The 23469-nt window shown below is 36.4% G+C and overlaps 1 pseudogene; it reads right to left on the minus strand.

Moving 5' to 3' along the window:
- Window positions 1–6216: 6216 nt before the first annotated feature.
- LOC122045661 lies at window positions 6217–10041 on the minus strand (annotated as a pseudogene).
- Window positions 10042–23469: the final 13428 nt, after the last annotated feature.

Consider the following 23469-nt stretch of genomic DNA (forward strand, 5'->3'; position numbering starts at 1 on the left):
CTCCGGTTGCAAGCGACCATGAAACTCTGGTATGTCAACCTTAACATATGTTGTTCGGTTAATCTTCTCAATGAAATTCCTAAAGTTTCTATCGGCAAAAGGATTCACATGCTCCGAATCATCACTGGCATAACCATGGCTTGAACCGCGTTCACTCCTGGCTTCCTGATGCTCAAGACGCAAGGTCATCTCCTCAACTCGTCTCTGAAGTGTCTGAATTTCAGTATCTCGATCATTTTCCAAATTTTCCATGTTGCCTTTACCACGTCCACCTCTTCCCCTTCTTGCTGCCATAGGAGAAAAGAGAGAAACCAAGAGCGTAACTCTGGCTCTGATACCAAATGATGAGAGATGGAATACTAGAAAAAAGGAACGAACAATGCGCAATTCGACTTCCGAAATTAGGAACGAAGCAGAAGTAGAGAATTCTTATTCTCAAACTCAGATAACAATAATCAAGAATCAAAGTTGATCCCCTCCAACTCAAAACACCAAATACTTATAAATTACATAATGCAGAAAATTAAAAGAGTGGCTGGTCTTCCAATGTGACTTTTCACTTTCTAATCCAACTTTGACGCTTCGAAATTCTGAAAATACTTTACATTTGGGAATGAGTAATATATGGTTGGAAAGACAATTGAATTATCTTTCCAATGCCTCCAGCTTTACATAATTTGGACTTTCCAAAAGATAATTATGACCCAAGAACTGAAGACTGTCAGACTAAGCGAACCTAGCCTGCATCACATGCCATGCAATCTAAGACGATGTTAATATTCCACTGCAAATTCTACTTCCATGCAAAAACTAAAAACGGACGTGTATTTTTTTTAACGAAATGGTCAAGGTATCCTATTTTCATTTATTATTAAGAGAGTCTGTGGGTGTCAATTTCACTTCTGGATATTTTATTTTTCAAAACTGTTCTTAAGTTTTTATAGTGGCAATAATAACCACTACAAGTTGATTGTTGCTATGTAATTACAACTGCTACAATTATAGTATAGATTAAAAATAATATACATAAGCCGTCTAAGTTATAAAGCGTTCATATTACATAAGCTTTGAATTGTAGTTGTTACACCACATAATTATTAGTGTTTGACTTAAGGGTCGGTTATAAACTGATCCCGTCATTTATTTTTCTTCACGTAACCTGTGAATGAGCTGTGCAGGGGCACTTGATATGAGCAAAATTACTTTTTTGCTACAATAGTGTTGATCAAGGTCGAACTATTGGTATAATAAAATATTGGCAAATGTTAATCAGAAATAAACTATCCATATTGACAGTTATGAATTATAATTATTATAATATAATTTATTATTTGATTAACGTTGAAGTGCATATGTTTGTAGCAACATGAACTATAACTTCTAAAATATAGTTTATTAGTTGAAGTGTCCATGTCAAAGATACTAGTAATTTCAAAATTAAAAATATACTAAAATGAGACATCATTATCATAATAAATAAAAAGGATTGTTCGTTTTTACTATAGTTTCGCGTCCTTCTAAATTTTGCACAAATTTTTTTAGTAATATATAAAATGTGCATGTGCATTGACCAAAGCTCCAAAATCCATGGATCGGTTCCTATTAGTGAAAGCGTGGCGAGCCAAAACCACCACCAAACCAAGGGCGGAACCATGTGTTAGCCTACTAGGACCTTAGTCAGAGCACGACAATGTTAGAAGAGGAGTTGCAACTCAGATTTGGGCGGGAGAAAAGAAGAATGAGAGAGAGGGGAACATAATCAGGGAAGACGTGTGAGAGAAACGACGGTAGTTTGGGAGCTTTTTCTTTTTCTTTCAGTCCGGGATCAACCCGAGGGCTATAAAAATTCTAGTTATACCACTACACCAAACTCCCCCACATCACGATCGACACCACCTGATCCCTCTCCACCTTCTCTGCCCTCCACTGGCGCCTCCCCTCCTTCCACACATGACGTATCATTGTCGACACCGATGGCCAACCCAATTGTGTCCACTATTGCACCACCACCCCCACCACTAAGGCTAACAAGGAGCTGCTTGACATCAATGTCGACATTGACCAACATGAGAGTGGAGTGGTACAAAGAAATGACAAGGTTGATGCCACTACCGGATGGGAAGGTGGCGCAAGGTACTAGCTCGAGTGGCGGTTCGAATCCTACCCAATCCAGGGCTGGACTGAGGAAGGCCTCGTGGTCTACTTGCAAGCAAGCGTGGACGCCATGGAAGAGCATGTTGATTAAGCCTCAGGATATGGCACTGGGGTTGCTACTCCGGCCACCAGAAACTCCTACACCCATGATGTAGCTAACTGCTGAGTGAAGGATTTAGTGTTGTACTGCCAAAAAGATGAAAGGAATGGTTGGATTGATGCTTATCTTCGGGCATCACTTTCTTTCACGCACTGAACTGAAGGCATCAGATTCATGCCCTGCAAAAGACGATTCCAAGACTAGTTTATTGGGGATGTGTGAATTAAGTTTACAAGTCGGAGATGAGGCTGCATCTCCAATGCAAGCTCTCTTTTGTAAAATCAAAAAATCTCAATAAAAAAAACTTGAACTATTGTAGATATAAGGTTTAAAATTTATAGTTCAAGGAAATATTAAAAACTAAAATCTATTTTTTTTCTCTTGAAGATGAAACTTGTAATTAATGATAAAGTAGTGTTATATTTTGATTTTTGATTTGTAATATAGAAAGTTATATGATTTATAATATAGGGTCCATAGAAAAGTTATAGAGAAAATTTTTCATTATAGAGAAAATAGTAAATTTTTTATTTTTGATATGATACATTGGAGGCTATAAAAAAACGTCATTTAGAAGTTTTACTAGTGAAAATGCCCTAAAAGGATGAACACTCAGGTCACCATAACAAGGGGCTAGCAATGGAAGCTCATTGTGAATGGTGCAGATGGAAAATCTGACGGGCCGAATGCTCACTGTTTATCAAAGGATCAAGTAACTCTCTACTGGGCTATGATATTCCGACTAAAGCAACGAGCAGATAAAACTGTTAAAGAAGGAATGTAGGCATGGTCTATGGAAGAAAATTGGTATGTCCTGAGGCGGAGGTAAACGGTGTAACGGCAAAATGTCTTTTTAATTTTTCAAATATTTAAAGATTAAGTCTCATTTTGATAAATTAATTGATAAATTTCTCTTAATGAACTATTAACCCAAAAATACTGGATCATTGAATCGTCCACTGTGAATGCTTTCCAATTTACCTTAATAGTTGGTATGAAATTTTTATAGAGCCAAATTAATAACCCTTAGAATTAATCGACATAAGCTGAATATCTAGTACAACTAAAATATTAAAAAAAATAAAGGAAATTGATAAGGAATGAAATTTTTACACCTAGAGAACCGAGTAGACTACGAAAGATAGAACAATATATACTTCCTTGTTTAGTTCATAAAATGAATTGATGGTTCATTCTCATGTGATGCAAAAGATAATAACACTCACCTTAGATACCCCTCCATGACATGAAAGAGAAGTAAATTAGAGTTCTGAACATTCTCTTATGTGAGAGGAACTTATTTCCTAAAAAAATAAATCGTTCAAACCTTACTCTGGTGATACAAATCTACTACCTAAATACCAACTCAACTACATGATGATTCATTCTCATACTTATATTTGATGCTTAGAAAATATTGAAAGTGGTATATATAGAATAGTCTCTACGTCAATGATGGCCCCTAGAAGAAATATTTAGTCTCCCGAGAGCTGGATTCGTACAACCCCCACGAGTCACTTGACTAGTTCTAACTATCTAGTGTGTTTGATATCAAGATCTTGTCTACTATCCAATTTGCTCGAACTATTTAAAAAGAAAAAAAAACATTAGCTTAGCCCATCAAATAGTTCAATCGGCTTGGCTTGTTGGTTAGATGGGTTTGTTTGAATTATCCTTCTTAACTTGTCCAGCTTGTTGGACATGTTTGATTTACCAGACTTCTTATTCAATTTGCTTATCTCTTTTGTTTTGGTTGGCAAACTCATCTATCAACTTGGACAATCTGGTACGCTCCACTTGCTCAGTTGGCTCGACCCACCTTAACTTCTTCCTCTATTTTGGCTGGCCGAGTCAACCCAATCTACTTGATCCTCCTATCTTAGCTCGCCCAAGTAAAATTCAGGAAAAATAGAATAATTATTCCAACATAGTAAACACACTCTAAGTACCTTGGAAAAAATGATAATAACGAATAAAGTGCAGACTAAAGAATGAAGAGGTCAGAGCTAACCTTGAAGAAAAGAGCAAAAAACCAAAAGATTAAAGAACATGTGATGAAGCAACAAAAGCAAGATTAAAACGTATTAGGTAAAAGGTCATTGCCTTTATAGCAAGTTAAAACACTAACATTAAATGTGGTTGTTAGAAAACATATCCTCTGGTCCGTAATCGTGGTCTCTTCCACAATTTACACATTAGATCGCGGTCAGAATTCGATCAAAATTGACTACGATCTCCCCTAGATTCACCTTCCCACCTAAATTATAGTTTTGGATTGAGCCAAGCAACCGAAGACCGTTGGCGATGGGCGAGTCACCCCCTACTTGGCACCATACAGTCCGTCCACCGCCAGCGGAGGCTGCTTGTCTTGACCCAAAACTATAACCTAGGTGGGAAGGTGAACCCAAGGGAGATCGCAGTGAATTTTAGCCAGATTCTGACTGTGATCCAACATGCAAATTATAGAAAGGAGCAGGGATTATGAATCAGAGGATCTGGACTCAACGAAGAAGGCCTAAAAAAGTAATCATTAATGCAAGAACACAATTAAGAGAGAACTATAATATAAGAGAGAAATAAAAAGAGCATAAATAAACCTCTAATACCAACTAGTAACAAGGCAACACCACATGAATAGGAGATTCGTTCAACCAATTACTAAGTGCGAGCTATGAGCAGTATCTCGACTAATTGAAAAAGCATACATGCACATGTAACAAGATAACATTGGTAACATAAGCCATGAATAGAATTGTCATTATTAGACATGAATCAATAACACAATTCAACCCAACCTAACCCGACCTGATACACAACACAATTAACAAAATCCATAATACATCACGACCTGAATATATAAATAAATTGACAAAAATTAACTTGTTTATAAAAAAAATAACATGCATTATAAAATACACTAAGAAACTTTTATGTCATATAATTTTCTTTTTAAAAGAATCTAGTAAGTCTTACACCTTGTATAAATATATCAGTAGCCTTATGTTATTGCATATATTTTTTATATCCTAAATGACAATCTATTTACCACGCGATCACCACAAAACAAGAATTACCAACCCTAGTCATGAAATGCAAAACTAACACATGTCTCTCAAACATTTAGTGTAAAGCCACCTCACACAAGGGAGAGGTATGGCTTTTGATCTCTTCCTTGTCTTGATCCAATGATTCACAGACATTTCTTCTACTTCACCATAATCATTGTTCAATCGCACTAATGGGCGCTTCCATAACTCATTAACAATGAACGTTGAGCTTCTTTGATCTCCCCCTCTAACATGATCCTTTTGTACACTCATGTCCTCTTCATTTGATTGTTATAGTAACTTGACCAAGTAATAGGAATACAAAATAATATGTTTAAACAGTAATCAAATAAGACACATAGATTAAAAAAATAATTAAAATTACTTAAGTATTACTAGCAGAAGAAAACTACATGATTGATAATTCAATCATAAATAACTGTAATATAAGACGTATCCCTGTATTATTTATTTTAAAGAAATAAATGGCATTTCGCTCTCAAGGATTACAATGAAAAGGGAATTCCTAATTTAATGGCATTTCACATCTCAAGGAGTATAATGAGACAGGAATTCCTGGTCCTTCCTGACTTAGATTTTGTAAACCGAACACTTAAATGAAAGGCAAAATGAAACTACAATTTTGTCTCATTTCTTGTTGCTGTAAAGCAGCAGGTGCTTTCTCCTAATAAAGTAAATCAATCCTAATTTTGCTGCGCATAGATGTAGAGAAGAAACTCACAGGTAGAGGTGTACCAAAAGCAGTGTAACAGTCGCAATTCAACCTGTACGGAGAGTTGAAAGCTCAACTGGTGACTGTGACAACATAATGCATCTCCAATTAGGACAAGTTTGCAAAATATATAATTAATCCATATCAGAAGCGTAAACTACAAAGCAGATCCTCACATGGTAACTAATCAGCAATCAGCAACGAGCGAAACTCAATCTCTCACATGAAAATATCTGAATCAATCTGCTGAAGGTTTGGAAAAATCTACCTCAAGGTACTAGAATAATTTGGCAAGCTTGCCTGAAAGTATCATAGAAAATATATTTGTTAATCAATTCAACTAGATTGGTTAGTTCAAGAATTAGTAAGTTGATCAATTCAAAGGTTCCATGGTGGGTAGGCTAGTGTGTTTGAGCAACAAAATTTACCTTAAAAAATACTAATAGCAAGCACACACTATAATTGTTCATGCAAGTTCAAACAATGAACAAATCTACAATATTTGGAAGAACCAAGACTTAAGAAAGATCTAGAACAAAAGCAGTATAACAGAGTTTCATCAATAGTACTGGTTAAACATCCTGGAGGTTGCATGTTTAATGCTGACACCAAACTCATAGTTCCACAAGTCAAAATCATCTTGAAATTTTAACTAAATAAATCACGGAAGTTGATAGTATGGACAGAAAAAGAGGGAGATAAAAAGACTCAAAAAATTGCACATGGAGTTATTTCCTTCCCTCCCCCTCTCCCTACTCTCTTTCCTTCAAGTAAACTCACCCTACAATTATGTGATTGAACCAAGCCTGCTCTCATGAAGCCAGTGGTGAAATCAATGCATTTAATCACATTTGATTATGCAACAATCTAAAGCAAGCACTGCACATTAAAGCTGAAAAAAAGCATGAAACCCAAAAAGGCACAAAATTTAAGAGATTTGATCATTTAAGAGATGAATGTATAGTTATAATTGTAGAAATGAAAAGGTCAATGAACATCTAAAGTAATACTAGTGAAATAGCAAAATGAAGAATCATACACATGGATTGCGCTCAAGGTAAATGGTTGTAAGCTTTTCCCTTGAACCTGAGACAGCAAGGTCTATGTCTTCTAGAGAAGCTATTTGGTTATCATTAAGCCAGAGGTCTTCCAACCTGCAAGGTAGATGGAGAATGAATTAGGCAAAGTCAAGATCCTGAACCAAAGGGATTATAAATCCACTTATACCTTGTCAACTTTTCAATATCACCAATTGCAGTAAGTTTATTCGATGAAATGTCCAGTATATGAAGGTTTTCTAAGGTGGATAGTCCTTCCATCTTCTGTATACCATTATGACTCAAATATAGTTCTTCAAGCATGATGCATTCCTGAAAATATTTAGAATTGATTAACCATCTCCAAAGATAGTGGAATGAGAAATAGTGACCAATACTTTACCTGCAACCCTATCATGGATGTCAAACGGCTGCTCTGTAAACTTATTTTTCTGATACAATTTAGCCCACACAAGTCGACAGTCCTAATACGATTTCGTCCAAGCCATAGCTCTTGTAAATTTGTCAATGTCTGCAAGTTCTCCATTACCTTCATAAAGGTAGGAAAAACATGAACTAAGACTCAGAAGTACTACTAGTGTCTCAATCATGGTTTAAAGTGTCGTGCCAAGACGGTCAAAACGGACGAAACATCTTGTTCCGCCCGGTGACCGACACTGGCACGACCCTGTGGCTAGACCCACGATTGTTGTGATGTGTTGCGCAACCCCGTGGCCACAGCGAGGGGTCGCTCGAACCTGCAACAACAGCGGAAGGGTTGATTGAACCCGTAACAACAACGAAGGGGTCACATAACCCTTTCGCTGCCGCCGCAGAGGCGTCGCGGACCCTACCGCCGCTGTAGAGGGGCCACACGGCCACCACGGTCGCACCAAAGGAGTCACGCGATCCCTACAACCATGGCTGAGGGGTCGTGCAACCCCGCGGCAGCTCTGAAGTCGCATGAGGTTGCGAGTGATGTCAGATTTCAGATTTTTTTTAATTAAACTTAGATTAATTATTTTAATCAACTCCTAGCTATGATGAAGATAATCTAGAGAGACTTTATTAAACCCTAATAAAATTATCTAATTAATTTTATATTCCATTTATTTTAATTTAAAAATTATAATAACATTTTTATTTATCTATTTTCATATCTTTTCATTTTTTTTAAAGATTAATTTTAATATTGTTTATTTTTAAAAAATATTTATGTTAAATATTTTATTTTTTAATTAATATATTTTATATTTAAAAAATACCAAGCTATATCGGGACGATATGATATGGTACTGAAACCGAATCGTTCCTGTCGGGACCGAAACGTTGGCACGGGTCAAAATTTTAAATCTTGGTCTCAATGATTAACGATGATCACATTAGCTATTCCTAAGAAATGCATGAAGGATTCTACACAGTTTCTGACTGCTGGATTCCCAATTAGGAAATTTTGTGTTTGAATAACTAAGGTATGATACTCACTCTTAATCTATTTGAACCAAGTTCAAGGATCTGCAATAAATGGAAGTGTTCAAGTTCCTCCATCTTCTTAATTTCATTATTTGAAAGATAAAGCTCCTTCAATGTATTTGAGATCTTTGACAGGCCATTTAAGGAAGCTATCTGATTGAAAGAGACATCAAATACGAGAAGGCTCTTGAAAATGCTAACATCAGGTATATTTCTCAGCCTGTTGTCCCGGAATACTATTTCCTACACAAAAAAGCAGATACCAGAAATAATTTTCTCGAGTTTCATAAAAGAGCATACTAAAATAGGCTATCCTCAATTCACAAGATGAAGAGATAATTTTGAGAATGAATATAAAAAATCTAAGAAATATAATGAATCCTAAATACTTGAGCATAGTAATTTGACATTCTAACAAATACATAGTAATGAATATAGTTTACGTATTAATCAGAATATGTTCAACCATTTTGTTAGTATCAGCCATTTTGTTCCCACAAAGTCCTATATGTTTCATGTCCAACCAGGTTCAGAAAAAATCTATCTCCCCTAGATGAAGCTCCTTTTTTTATTGACTGATATATTCATTGAACAAATGCAAATATATATACGAAAATAATGCTGAGGTGTTCTGCAATTGAAACCATCGGAACTTCACAAGCTTCTTTACTGAACCCTCAAATCAAGGCATTATTATAGCTTTCAGGTTCCTTTCCAAAGGAATTTAATACGAGAAACCAGGATAGAGAATAAATTTGCTTTTGGTGTCTCTTACAACTCAAATAGAAAAAATAAAATAAACTCTTTCTTGGAGGGCAAGATTTTAATTTGGGACGAATTCTGAACATATGAATGAAAATCCTTTTTTTTTCTTCAATTTACATTGCATAAAAACCAAGAATCAATCAAGTAGAGAATGTTGGACTGTGATTTATGGATTGTATATTTGTATTTGTGATTGAAATCGAATTTATAATTTTAAATAGGATTGCTTTCAATTCCATGCCAGGTAGAGGTAAACACTCGTGAGAATCTGAGAAGAGAGGCTAATACAGCAACCGCCTAGGTACAAAGAACATGCATTTTTATATCAATACATATTGTTAAGAATGAGAAGGTGAAGGGAACTTACAATCAAGCCAGCTAAGGCATTCCAGCGGGAGATGGGTTCGATGCCGTCATCGTCGAAGAGATTCTGCCGAAGTGAGAGCTTCCGCAGCTGGGAGAGGAGGGCGATCCTCTGGTCCAACTTGGAGAGCTATTGGCATTTAGGTCCAACTCGACGAGGTCCTCCGGAATCTCGATCTCGCTCCGGAGCTGAAAACTAGTGAGATCGAGACAGCGAAACTGCGACTCCAACTCCTCCTCTTCCCCCTCTGCCGCCTGACCTCCACCACCTCCAAACTCGAGGGCTCCGTTGCGTTCCCCAAACCGTTGCTCCTCCATAGCATGAACCAAAGAATAAAGCCCTAGAATTTCAAAAGAAGAGAGATTAGAATTTTTTGCCACAGAAAATATATAATCTGGAAGCTTCTTAAAGGAGTTAAATCGAATCAGACAAGTGGCTGAGTACCATTTTGAGTATGATTTTGGTTTTTATATATATAAATTTCATACTAATTTATCTAATTATTTTTATTTTTTAAAATATAAAAAATTTTAAATGAAGTGTAATTTCTTCTACATACAGTACATCTAAATTAGAATATAATAATTTTTTTTATTAAATTGGGCATCATTTTTTTTTCATATGATAAATCGATTAATATACTCGATTCTAATTAAATGATACTAAATTTAAAAAGAATTATACCGTTATTTTTATACAATAGAATTTCTCATTATTTTTATAGGTATAAAAAGTTTAAAATAAGATATAATTTTTTTTAAATTTAGTATCATTTAACTAGAATTGAGTATATCAATTGATAATTTAGGTGAAAAAAAGTCATGCTCAATTTGATAGAAAATATACTAGATTCTAATTTAAATATATTACATGTAAAAGAAATTATATCTCATTTTGAAGTTTTTGTACCTAAAAAATAAGGGCAATTAGATAAATTGGTGTGCATTAGGGAGCTGAAGTAAAAAAAAAAAAAAAGAATATAATATATATATATATTAGGTGACACTTCGTGTGCGGCGGTGAGCGTCCTATAGACGTGGTCTTGCCAACTCAATTTCTTGTAAAAAGATATTCATTTTATTCTCTCCCCCCTTCTGCCCTCTATTCAAAATGACAAGCGAAAGTATTTTCCCAAATATAAATTTCCCTCGCTCTCTCTCTCCCTCTCACCTCTTCCTTTGTTGCTGTCTTCTGTCGTAGCGCACTTCTGTTGGGCAAGCAAAAGCAAAGGCTCTGCAAGCCACTTGGACAACTTACAGTCACATGCTTGTTTTCGAGCTGGTTGGAAGCTCGAGAAACTGCCACCGAACGCATAGCCTATGTTGTTTCCTTAGCACCCCTCTCCATTCTCGATCATAAGTCTTTCCACTCCACTGTCTGTTTTTCAGCTCTGTACAATATTTTTTAGCTCTGATATATCCTACAATGCACAAGCCCTAGCTGCTTTCTTACCAGTTTTTACTTATAGAATTTACAAAGAACTTCCCAAACATCAATTCATAACCAATGGTAATTCATTTCATTTTAAATTATAATTACCAACGGTGATCCTAATATATATTAGAAGAAAGGATTTATACTATAACGTACAAGGTCGACGCCTGCAGACACTTGGACAGTTAGCTGCTACACATTGTAGCAACTACTTTGATGGTTAGCTGCTACACCTTGTAGCAGCTAAATGTCGAAGTAGCTGCTATAACATATAGCAATTAGTCATCAAAGTAGCAGCTATTTGGTAAATCATTTCATTTTAAGTTGTAATTCCCTCTATTCCTAATATATACTGTTTATATGTACTTCTAAATGATCTTTAATTAACATAGGGAAAACATATATTATCTTTATTGGACGTATAACTGCTATAAGGTTGCAGCAGCTACATGGAATGTTAGCTGCTATAACATTGTAGCAACTACTTGGAATGTAAATTGCTACAACAGTATAACATCTACTTCGACAATTAGTTGCTACAACGTTGTAGCAGCTACTTGGAATGTTAACTACTATAACGGTGTAGCAACCAATTCGACGGCTAGCTGCTACACGTTGTAGAAAATACTTGGAATATTAATTGATACAATGGTGTAGCAATTACTATGACGGCTAGCTACTACAACATTGTAGCAACTACTTGGGATGTTAACTACTACAATGGTGTAACAACTACTTTAATGACTAGTTGTTATAATGTTGTAGTAGCTACTTGGAATGTTAACTGTTACAATGATGTAGTAGCTACTTCAACAACTAGCTGCTACAACATTGTAGCAGCTACTTGTAATGTTAAATGCTACAACAGTGTAGCGGCTACTTGGAATATTAACTGTCACAAATTATTCTATGGTAAGCCATTTCAATATAAGTTGTAATTGTCTCTAATCCTAATATATATTATCATCTATGGGCGGAGAAAGAGAAAATATATTGCATAATTATCATTTTGTCCTCATCGGCCAAAGCTTTAACCCCTAAACTAGTAGTGCGACAAATATTTAGAAAGAATTTCATTGAAACTAAATCGGTGTTGTTGGCGCTACTCGAAATTTCGTTCTGTTTTCCCTATACAAAAATTTGTACAAGCACAGAACTTTTCCTAGCTGTTGGAGTGTATACTGAAAGCCTAAGCTTTGTAAACATTCATTATAAATAAAGAATCATATTTGGTCAAATTGTCTACATTTAGTTGTAGTTGTTCAATTAATTTATACTGTAGATAACATAGTATGTGGTGCCACATGCAGAAGATGATGTTATCAGTACCTTATAAATTATAAACAGTAGCTCACGACTAAAATGGAAAGGAACAAACCATTAGAAGGTCGTAGTGTAATTAGGTATCAGTTTATCTTGACTGTATAATTACACTAGTGCACTTAGAGTGTATTGAGTAGGACCATTAGAGGTCGTTTCTTTTATACTGACTTTATAAAGAAACAAAGACCTCGGTTATTATGGAAGTGTGTGCTCTTAATCCTAATATAATAACAATCACATATATTTGATATTTATTTCTTTAATTTATCAATGGGTGAGATTTAGTTCGATGAATCAATAAACCCGATAAGTTGGGAAATGATATCACTTATAGTGTGTGTTGTTGATTATAGAAGGAAATTGTGTCCTAGAGATACTAGGTTGATAATGTCCTCAAGAGGAGCTCATAAGGATTGTCATGTTAAACCCTGCAGGTGGACTTAGTCCGACATGACGATAAGGTTGAGTGGTACTATTCTTGGACTAAGATATTAATTAAATGAGTTGTCAGCAACTCACTTAATTAGTGGACATTCGATATCTTAAACACAGGGAGACTAACACACTCATAATAAGAAGGAGCCCAAAAATATAATTTGGGATTGGTGCGGTAGTTCAATAATAGTTCTCTAGTGGAATGAATTATTATTGATAAAATTAAGTTGTGTGTTCGGGGCGAACACGGGATGCTTAATTTTATCGGGAGACCAAAACCAATTCCTCCTCTCGGTCCCTATCGTAGCCTCTTATTTATAGAGTACTATACCCACCTATACCCACCTTCTATACCCACCCAAAGGCGGCCGGCCAAGCTAGCTTGGGAACCAAGCTAGGGCCGGCCTAGGTATAAATTGGGGTGACCGTCCCTAGCTTGAATCCAAGCTAGAGGGGCCGGCCAAATTAAATTAAAAGAATTTTATTTTTAATTTTTATTATGTGGAAGATATAATTTATTAAAGAGAATTAAAATTAAATTATCTCTCTTGTAAAAGATCTACAAAAGATTAAAGAAAGAGATTAGATCTCTTTCCTTATTTGTAGATTGGTGAGATATTTTATTTTCTCTTTAAAAATTATTCACATGTTGTAAAATTAAAATTATGGAAAATTCTTTTTATCAACTATGAAGAGATTTTGAAGAGAAATTTTAATTTTAAAATTTCCGGAAACAAATTAGGAAGTTTTAATTGTTGATTGAAACTTGTCTAATTTGATTTCATGATGTGGCCGGCCATTAGAATTTAATTGGGGAAATTTTATTTAATTTTTCTCAATTAAATCATGTCAAGGAAATTAAGGAAATTTTATTGTAATTAAATTTCCTAATTTGCCTAGGCCAAGGAATATAAAAGAAAGGGTGAGGGTGCCTTCATGAGACACAACCTCTATTGTTTCTCTCCCTCTTTTGTTCCTTGGTGTGGCCGGCCATCATCATCATCATCATCCTCTCCCTCTCTTCCTCTTGTGGTGGCCGAACCTCTCTCTCCCCTTGGAGCTCTTGCGGTGGCCGGATACTACTTGAAAAAGAAGAAGAAGAAGGAGAGAAAGCTTGCATCTCTTGGAGCTTGGTTGGTGTTTTGTTCTTCATCCTTGGTAAAGCTTCTTTGTGGCCGAACCTAGCTAGGAGGAGAAGAAGGTGGTTGGTGGTTTCTCATCTCGGAAGATCGTTGCCCACACAACGTCCGAGGTTAGAAGAGGAATACGGTAGAAGATCAAGAGGTTTTTCTAAAAGGTATAACTAGTAATTTTTCTTTCCGCATCATACTAGTTATTTTTGGAAATAATACCAAATACAAGAGGCTTACGATTCTAGTATTTTGAATATGGTTTTCGATGTTGTGTTCTTTTGTTTTATTTTTCCTTGTGATTTGATTGTTCTTTTCGGTTAACCTAAAGTTATTTTAGGAAATTAAATATTAGCTTTCTATAAAAGGTTTTGTCTAGTCGGTGGTGGTTGCTCCCATATCCAAGAAGGCCATGTGCCTCGCCACATCAGTACTGGGAACCAATTATGGAAATTAATATTTAATGGAATTAATAACTTAAGGAGACTTGGGTCGAACGTGTTAAGTTCCGCAGGAGATCCAAGTCAAAACCTAAAAGAACAAATAGATTAAGTTTTGGATCAAACGTGTTAAGTTTCGCAGGCGATCCAAAATTTAATTTAAAAGAACACATGGTAGCTAGGAAAAGGTTCAGACCTTTGTACAAAATTTTTGTACAGTGGAACCTATAGGTTTTCCGTGTAGCAACCAACAATTGGTATCAGAGCTAGGGTTTTGCCTCTGTGTATTTGGTATTAGGTTAATTATGCACATGTCATACATAATTTAGGCAGGTTAATAGTAGGATGTGCTAACTTTATGGATGCAGGATCCAACTATTATGGCTTTTAATTATTATGTGTGTGATTGGACCCTTGGACATGTCAAGGGCATTTATATGTGTGTGCATGATTGTATTAAAATACAGCAGGAGCTGTATTTAGTTTTATTAGGATTTTATTTTTGATCTAGATACATGTACATTCCTTTTATGGAATATAGGATCAAAAATGTAAAATTCTATTTATGTCGCGGATCGAATCTTGCAAAGCGTGGAACCTTCTAAGGACCAGAGGCGCAGCGGAACTAGGAGCAAGATGGAGGCGACAGCTAGACCCGGTGGCGGTGGCCAAATATGGCAGCAGCTTGGGATGACAACACACGGAGGACAACTAGATATAAAAGCCATAATAGTTGAAAATTAGATTTTCTATTTATTGCTTTTATATTGTGCTGTGTGTGTATGTTAGTTTACATGTTTAGTAGGCTAGCAAAGTTAAAATTCCTCATTTATAAATAACTAAGTGGGAGAGGGATTTTTAATTAAATCCATGGTCTCCATTACTGGTTTGTAAGTGATGCAAACAAGCTTGCGCGTTGGCTCTGAGTGCCTTCCTCCATAACGGATGAGCTTGTTTGTGGATCACTAGAACAGACTTCCATTTTTGGATGACTATAGGAAGTTAATTAAGAGCGTGTGATCTTCCCCAACGGAAGGGGCATAATCTTATTAATGGACTTAGTGTCAAGTAATGGTATACACTTAGACACATCTAATAGTATCCTCCCCATCGGAGTCACTGCTATTATTTGTGTGACCAAAAGATACCAACTATTAATTTTATTTGTCAAAAAGTTAGGTTGACAAGATAATAAAATTAATGGGTTAAAACCCTCCTTTTACAAATGTTGAATTTGTATACGTCCACACTAACGTGGCATACAAAATTCACGGTGTTTTGAGGTGTTGGTTAATTTAAAATAATATTGTTTGAGGAATCAATATTATTCTAAATTTAGAGTTCTGACCAAAAGTTATTTGTGATTCTTAGGATGACTTTCAACCCACTGTCCATCATACTTCAACAGAATAGACTTACTGGACCTAATTACATAGATTGGAAAAGGAACCTGGACATTGTCCTTACTGCTGAAAGCTATAAATTTGTACTGACTGAGCCTTGTCCTGAAGCACTTACTGGTGAATCTACCCAAGAGGAGATTGAATATCATAGAAAATGGGTAAAAGCAGATGAGATGCCGCGGTATTACATTTTGGCTTCAATGTCAAATGTATTGCAACATCAACATCAAGATTTACCAACAGCCTATGATATTATGAACAATCTCAAGGAACTCTTTGGTCATCAGGATAGGGCTTCTAGGCAAGAAGCCATGAGAAAGATAATGACAGCCACCATGCAAGAGGGTACTCCTATGAGGGATCATATCCTAAAGATGATGGCTTATCTGAATGAGATACTGATCCTTGGAGGAGAAATTGATGGGGAAACCCAGATCGATATGATCCTCCAAACGCTACCTAGAAGTTTTGAGCAGTTCCGCCTGAACTATAATATGAATAAGAGGATTTATTCATTAGCGGAACTACTGACAGAACTTCAAGCAGTAGAAGGATTATTTCGTCACAATTCTCAAATTCACTATGCTGAGAATGGTTCTACTTCTAAACCGAGAGGAAAGAAGAAGAAGAAACAAGCTGGCTCAGCAAAGAAAGTGAATAAATCTCAGAGTACAGGATTTAAAGCTGGAGTGAAGAAGCCGAAGGGCAAGTGCTTCATCTGTAAACAATCAGGGCATTGGAAGGCGGACTGTCCTCGTAGGAATCAGAACAACAAAGGTATATCTCATGCTCTAGTTGTTGAAACATGTTTAGCGGTGTTATCTACCAGCACCTGGTGTGTAGATACGGGAGCCACTGATCATGTCTGCAATTCCCTGCAGGGGTTCCAGGAAACCCAACGACTAACTGAAGGAGAGATTACCGTCTACATGGGCAATGCTACTAAGGTGGCGGCTGTTGCAGTGGGAGACGTCTACTTATCTTTTAGTAGAAATAGAAATTTGGTTTTAAGAAATTGTCTTTATGTACCCAGTTTTAGAAAGAATTTAATTTCAGTTTCTAAATTATTTTTAGATGGATATTCAGTTTCTTTCAGTAACGATGTAGTTATTAAAAGAAATAAAGTGATTATCTGTTCTGGTGCATTAGTTGGCAATTTGTATACTTTAAATCCAATTTCTTCCACAAGACAAAACATGGAAATTTATAACTCATCTTCTAACTCTTATAAAAGAAAAGAACCTTCGGAAATGAACCAAGCATATCTTTGGCATCTAAGGCTTGGTCATATTAACTTAAGTAGGATTCAGAGGCTTATAGCTGATGGACTTTTGAGTTCGTTAGAGTTGGAAAATTTTCCAACCTGTGAATCTTGCTTGGAAGGTAAAATGACCAAGAGGTCGTTCAAGGCCAAGGGGTATAGAGCCAAAGAAGTGTTGGAATTGGTTCATTCTAATTTGTGTGGTCCTATGTCTGTCCAGGCAAGAGGAGGTTTTGAATATTTTGTCTCTTTTATAGATGATTATTCAAGATACGGATATATTTACCTAATGCACCGCAAGTCCGAGTGCTTTGATAAGTTCAAAGAGTACAAGGCTGATGTGGAAAAACGATTAGGTAAAAGTATCAAGACACTACGATCTGATCGTGGTGGCGAATACCTCTTAGGAGAGTTTAGAAATTACTTATCAGAGGCTGGGATTCAATCCCAACTGTCCGCACCTGGTACACCCCAACAGAATGGTGTGGCAGAACGAAGGAATAGGACTCTTATGGAGATGGTTAGATCGATGATGAGTTATTCAGAATTACCAAATTTGTTTTGGGGATATGATCTGGAAATAGCAGTGTACATTCTGAACTTAGTACCTTCTAAATCAGTTTCTTCTACTCCCACAGAATTGTGGAATGGGCGAAAGTCCAGTCTAAGACATTCGGATTTGGGGTAGTCCAGCACATGTGCTGAAACCAGATGCTGATAAGTTAGAATTTCATACAGAAGTTTGCGTGTTTGTAGGGTATCCCAAAGGAACGAAATGTGGTTTATTTTATAGTCCTAAAGACCAGAAGGTCATTGTTAGCACCAATGCCCAGTTTTTAGAAGAAAACTATGTAATGGATCACAAGCCTAGTAGTAAAGTTATTTTAGAAGAACTAAGAGAGGACACGTCAACTTTAGTACCAACAGTACAAGATGAAGTACCACAAGAGACTGCAACACGTGTCACACATGATACACAACCACAGACAGTGCCTCGTCGTAGTGGGAGGGTTGTGAGGCAGCCTGAAAGATTCATGTTTTTGGGAGAGTCTTCGGACTTGATCCCAGGTAAACATGAACCTGATCCCCGGACATATGACGAAGCACTCCAAGATATAGATGCAGCATCTTGGCAAAAGGCGATGAATTCTGAAATAGAGTCTATGTACTCTAATAAGGTCTGGGAGCTTGTAGAACCACCTGATGGTGTAAAAGCCGTTGGATGTAAGTGGATCTACAAAAGGAAAAGAGGGACAGACGGGAAGGTAGAAACCTTCAAAGCTAGGCTTGTTGTGAAAGGGTACACTCAGAAAGAGAGAATCGATTATGAGGAAACATTTTCACCGGTAGTCATGCTTAAGTCTATCCGGATACTCTTATCCATTGCTGCTCATATAGATTATGAGATTTGGCAAATGGATGTCAAGACAGCTTTCCTTAATGGAAGTCTTGAAGAGAACATCCATATGAAGCAACCAGAAGGGTTCATTGAAAAAGGCAAAGAGCATCTAGTGTGCAAGCTCAATCGGTCCATTTATGGACTGAAGCAAGCTTCAAGATCTTGGAACATCTGGTTTAATGAAGTAATCTAGTCATATGGATTTATTCAAAGTCCGGATGAGTCTTGTGTATATAAGAAGTGTAACGGAAACGTGGTGGTATTTCTTGTACTATACGTAGATGATATTTTGTTAATTGGCAACAATGTCAAAGTATTATCAGATGTAAGGGTATGGTTGTCCAAACAATTTGATATGAAGGACTTAGGAGAGTGTGCACACATTCTTGGGATCAAAGTAATAAGGGATCGCAAGAAAAGAATGTTGTGTCTGTCCCAAGCTTCATATATAGATACAATCCTTGCTCGTTTTAGCATGCAAGATTCCAAGAAAGGTTTCTTACCTTTTAGGCATGGAATAGCTCTATCTAAAGAGATGTCTCCTAAGACATCAAAGGAGATAGAAGACATGAAAGCAGTTCCTTATGCCTCGGCTGTAGGAAGCCTTATGTATGCAATGCTATGTACGAGACCTGATATTTATTTTTGGTCATCATAGTCGAATCGAGTAACCTCGGACAAGGACATTGGATGCGGTAAGCATATATTAAAGTACGAGAAGGACTAGAGATTATATGCTAGTTTACCAAGCGGACGATTTGCTCCCTGTGAAGTTTGATTTCCAATCAGATAGGGACAACGAGAAGTCTACATCGGGCTATGTGTTTACTTTGGAGGTGGAGCCATTTCATGGAGGAGTGTTAAGCAGAAATGCGTTTCGGACTCAACCATGGAAGCAGAGTATGTAGCAGCCTCTGAGGCAGCTAAAGAAGCAGTATGGCTCAGGAACTTTCTAATGGACTTAGATGTGATTCCTGGTTTACCCAAAATCATCACAATTTATTGTGAGAATAGCGGTGCAGTTGCAAACTCGAAGGAACCACGAGCTCATAAGGCAAGTAAACATATAGAGCGCAAGTACCACCTGATACGAGATATTGTGAAGCGAGGAGAAGTTGTCATCGCCAAGATTGCATCAGCGGATAACCTGGCAGATCCTTTCACTAAGGCCCTTCCGGCGAAAGCTTTCGATCGGCATGTGGAGGGAATGAAAATCAGATGTATGGTAGAAGATATGGCAGCTTAGTCATTAGTATAAGTGGGAGATTGTTGGAGTGTATACTGAAAGCCTAAGCTTTGTAAACATTCATTATAAATAAAGAATCATATTTGGTCAAATTGTCTACATTTGGTTGTAGTTGTTCAATTAATTTATACTGTAGATAACATAGTATGTGGTGCGACATGCAGAAGATGATGTTATCAGTACCTTATAAATTATAAATAGTAGCTCACGACTAAAATGGAAAGGAACAAACCATTAGAAGGTCGTAGTGTAATTAGGTATCAGTTTATCTTGACTGTATAATTACACTAGTACACTTAGAGTGTATTGAGTAGGACCATTAGAGGTCGTTTCTTTTATACTGACTTTATAAAGAAACAAAGACCTCGGTTATTATGGAAGTGTGTGCTCTTAATCCTAATATAATAACAATCACATATATTTGATATTTATTTCTTTAATTTATCAATGGGTGAGATTTAGTTCGATGAATTAATAAACCCGATAAGTTGGGAAATGATATCACTTATAGTGTGTGTTGTTGATTATAGAAGGAAATTGTGTCCTAGAGATACTAGGTTGATAATGTCCTCAAGAGGAGCTCATAAGGATTTTCATGTTAAACCCTGCAGGTGGACTTAGTCCGACATGACGATAAGGTTGAGTGGTACTATTCTTGGACTAAGATATTAATTAAATGAGTTGTCAGCAACTCACTTAATTAGTGGACATTCGATATCTTAAACACAGGGAGACTAACACACTCATAATAAGAAGGAGCCCAAAAATATAATTTGGGATTGGTGCGGTAGTTCAATAATAGTTCTCTAGTGGAATGAATTATTATTGATAAAATTAAGTTGTGTGTTCGGGGCGAACACGGGATGCTTAATTTTATCGGGAGACCAAAACCAATTCCTCCTCTCGGTCCCTATCGTAGCCTCTTATTTATAGAGTACTATACTCACCTATACCCACCTTCTATACCCACCCAAAGGCGGCCGGCCAAGCTAGCTTGGGAACCAAGCTAGGGCCGGCCTAGGTATAAATTGGGGTGACCGGCCCTAGCTTGAATCCAAGCTAGAGGGGCCGACCAAATTAAATTAAAAGAATTTTATTTTTAATTTTTATTATGTGGAAGATATAATTTATTAAAGATAATTAAAATTAAATTATCTCTCTTGTAAAAGATCTACAAAAGATTAAAGAAAGAGATTAGATCTCTTTCCTTATTTGTAGATTGGTAAGATATTTTATTTTCTCTTTAAAAATTATTCACATGTTGTAAAATTAAAATTATGGAAAATTCTTTTTATCAACCATGAAGAGATTTTGAAGAGAAATTTTAATTTTAAAATTTCCGGAAATAAATTAGGAAGTCTTAATTGTTGATTGAAACTTGTCTAATTTGATTTCATGATGTGGCCGGCCATTAGAATTTAATTGGGGAAATTTTATTTAATTTTTCTCAATTAAATCATGTCAAGGAAATTAAGGAAATTTTATTGTAATTAAATTTCCTAATTTGCCTAGGCCAAGGAATATAAAAGAAAGGGTGAGGGTGCCTTCATGAGACACAACCTCTATTGTTTCTCTCCCTCTTTTGTTCCTTGGTGTGGCCAGCCATCATCATCATCATCCTCTCCCTCTCTTCCTCTTGTGGTGGCCGAACCTCTCTCTCCCCTTGGAGCTCTTGCGGTGGCCGGATACTACTTGAAGAAGAAGAAGAAGAAGGAGAGAAAGCTTGCATCTCTTGGAGCTTGGTTGGTGTTTTGTTCTTCATCCTTGGTAAAGCTTCTTTGTGGCCGAACCTAGCTAGGAGGAGAAGAAGGTGGTTGGTGGTTTCTCATCTCGGAAGATCGTTGCCCACACAACGTCCGAGGTTAGAAGAGGAATACGGTAGAAGATCAAGAGGTTTTTCTAAAAGGTATAACTAGTAATTTTTCTTTCCGCATCATACTAGTTATTTTTGGAAATAATACCAAATACAAGAGGCTTACGATTCTAGTATTTCGAATATGGTTTTCGATGTTGTGTTCTTTTGTTTTATTTTTCCTTGTGATTTGATTGTTCTTTTCGGTTAACCTAAAGTTATTTTAGGAAATTAAATATTAGCTTTCTATAAAAGGTTTTGTCTAGTCGGTGGTGGTTGCTCCCATATCCAAGAAGGTCATGTGCCTCGTCACGTCAGTACTGGGAACCAATTATGGATATTAATATTTAATGGAATTAATAACTTAAGGAGACTTGGGTCGAACGTGTTAAGTTCCGCAGGAGATCCAAGTCAAAACCTAAAAGAACAAATAGATTAAGTTTTGGATCAAACGTGTTAAGTTCCGCAGGCGATCCAAAATTTAATTTAAAAGAACACATGGTAGCTAGGAAAAGGTTCAGACCTTTGTACAAAATTTTTGTACAGTGGAACTTATAGGTTTTTTGAGTAGCAACCAACACTAGCAACCCAAGTGCTTTTCAGAAGTTAAACTTGGATTGCAAACGTAACTTAACATTATTAATCCAAGTTCAACCCATGTGTTCATCAGAAGTTAAACCATAATAAAGAAGTTGATTAAATATCTATTTCAAGAATTGACTTCCAGGTCGTTGGCGAGGCACTCGGCCTTCTTGGGTATGGGATCATCCACCACTTCCTAGTCAAAGCCTTTCAAAGAAATTGAATATTTAAACTCCTTACAGTAAACCCTAGGTTAAACTATAGAGACCTAAATCAAAGCACAAGATCGCTAGCCTCTTGTGTTGGTACTTCAGGATCCATACAAAGGAAAAATAAACTAGTACACAGCGGAAACAATTAACTAGTTATACCTTTCTTTGTAGCTTAAAGACCTCTTGATCTTCTGCTGTATTCCTCTCCTCCTCTTGGACGTCGTGTGGGCGACAATCTACCAAGACGCAAAAACCACCCAAGTCCTTCTTTCTTCCAAGACTTTCCGCCACCAAGAGATCAAAGCTAGGAACACCACCTCTTGTTCTTTTTTCTTCCTTGCAACTCACTAGCCACAAGATGGTTGAAGCCTCTTGATGTCGCCAGCCTTAGGTGAGAAAGCAAAGGGAGAATAAGAATATGAGGGGGTCGGTCACAAGAAGAATAGAAGAGGAATAGAAATAGTGTAGATGATTATTTCCTCTAAGACACCATTTATCTTCTTTTATAATCCTTGGTAATGGCTAAAAAGGAAAGATTTTAACAATAATTAAAATCTCTCTTTTAAATTTTCTATTGTGGATGACTACAAAAGGAAAGTTTTAAAATTAAAAATCCCCTTTTTAAACATTGTAGATGGCTACAAAAAGGAAAGATTTTTCAAATTAAAACCTTTCTTTTAAATCATGGTTACAAAAAAGGAAAGTTTTAACAAAATTAAAATCTCTCTTTTAAACCATTGTAGATGGCTGCAAAAGGAAAGATTTTTTAAATTTAAAACTCTCTTTTAAAACCATGTGGATGACTTCAAAAAAGGAAAATTTTTAAAATTTAAAATCTCTCTTTTAAAACATTGTAGATGGCTACAAAAAAAATATTTAAAAAATTAAAAACTCACTTTTAAACCCATCTTCGTCGGCCCCTTGCTTAGGCACCAAGCAAGGGGTGCTCGGCCCCTTACTTGGGCATCAAGCAAGGATGTGGTCGGTCATAAGGATGACTTGGGTGGATGTGAGACTTTATACATAGAGGCTACAACAGGGACCTAGAGGAGGAATTGGTTTTGGCCTCCTGATGGGCT

Source organism: Zingiber officinale, chromosome 2B, assembly GCF_018446385.1.
Source record: "Zingiber officinale cultivar Zhangliang chromosome 2B, Zo_v1.1, whole genome shotgun sequence".
NCBI classification, from domain to species: Eukaryota; Viridiplantae; Streptophyta; class Magnoliopsida; order Zingiberales; family Zingiberaceae; genus Zingiber; species Zingiber officinale.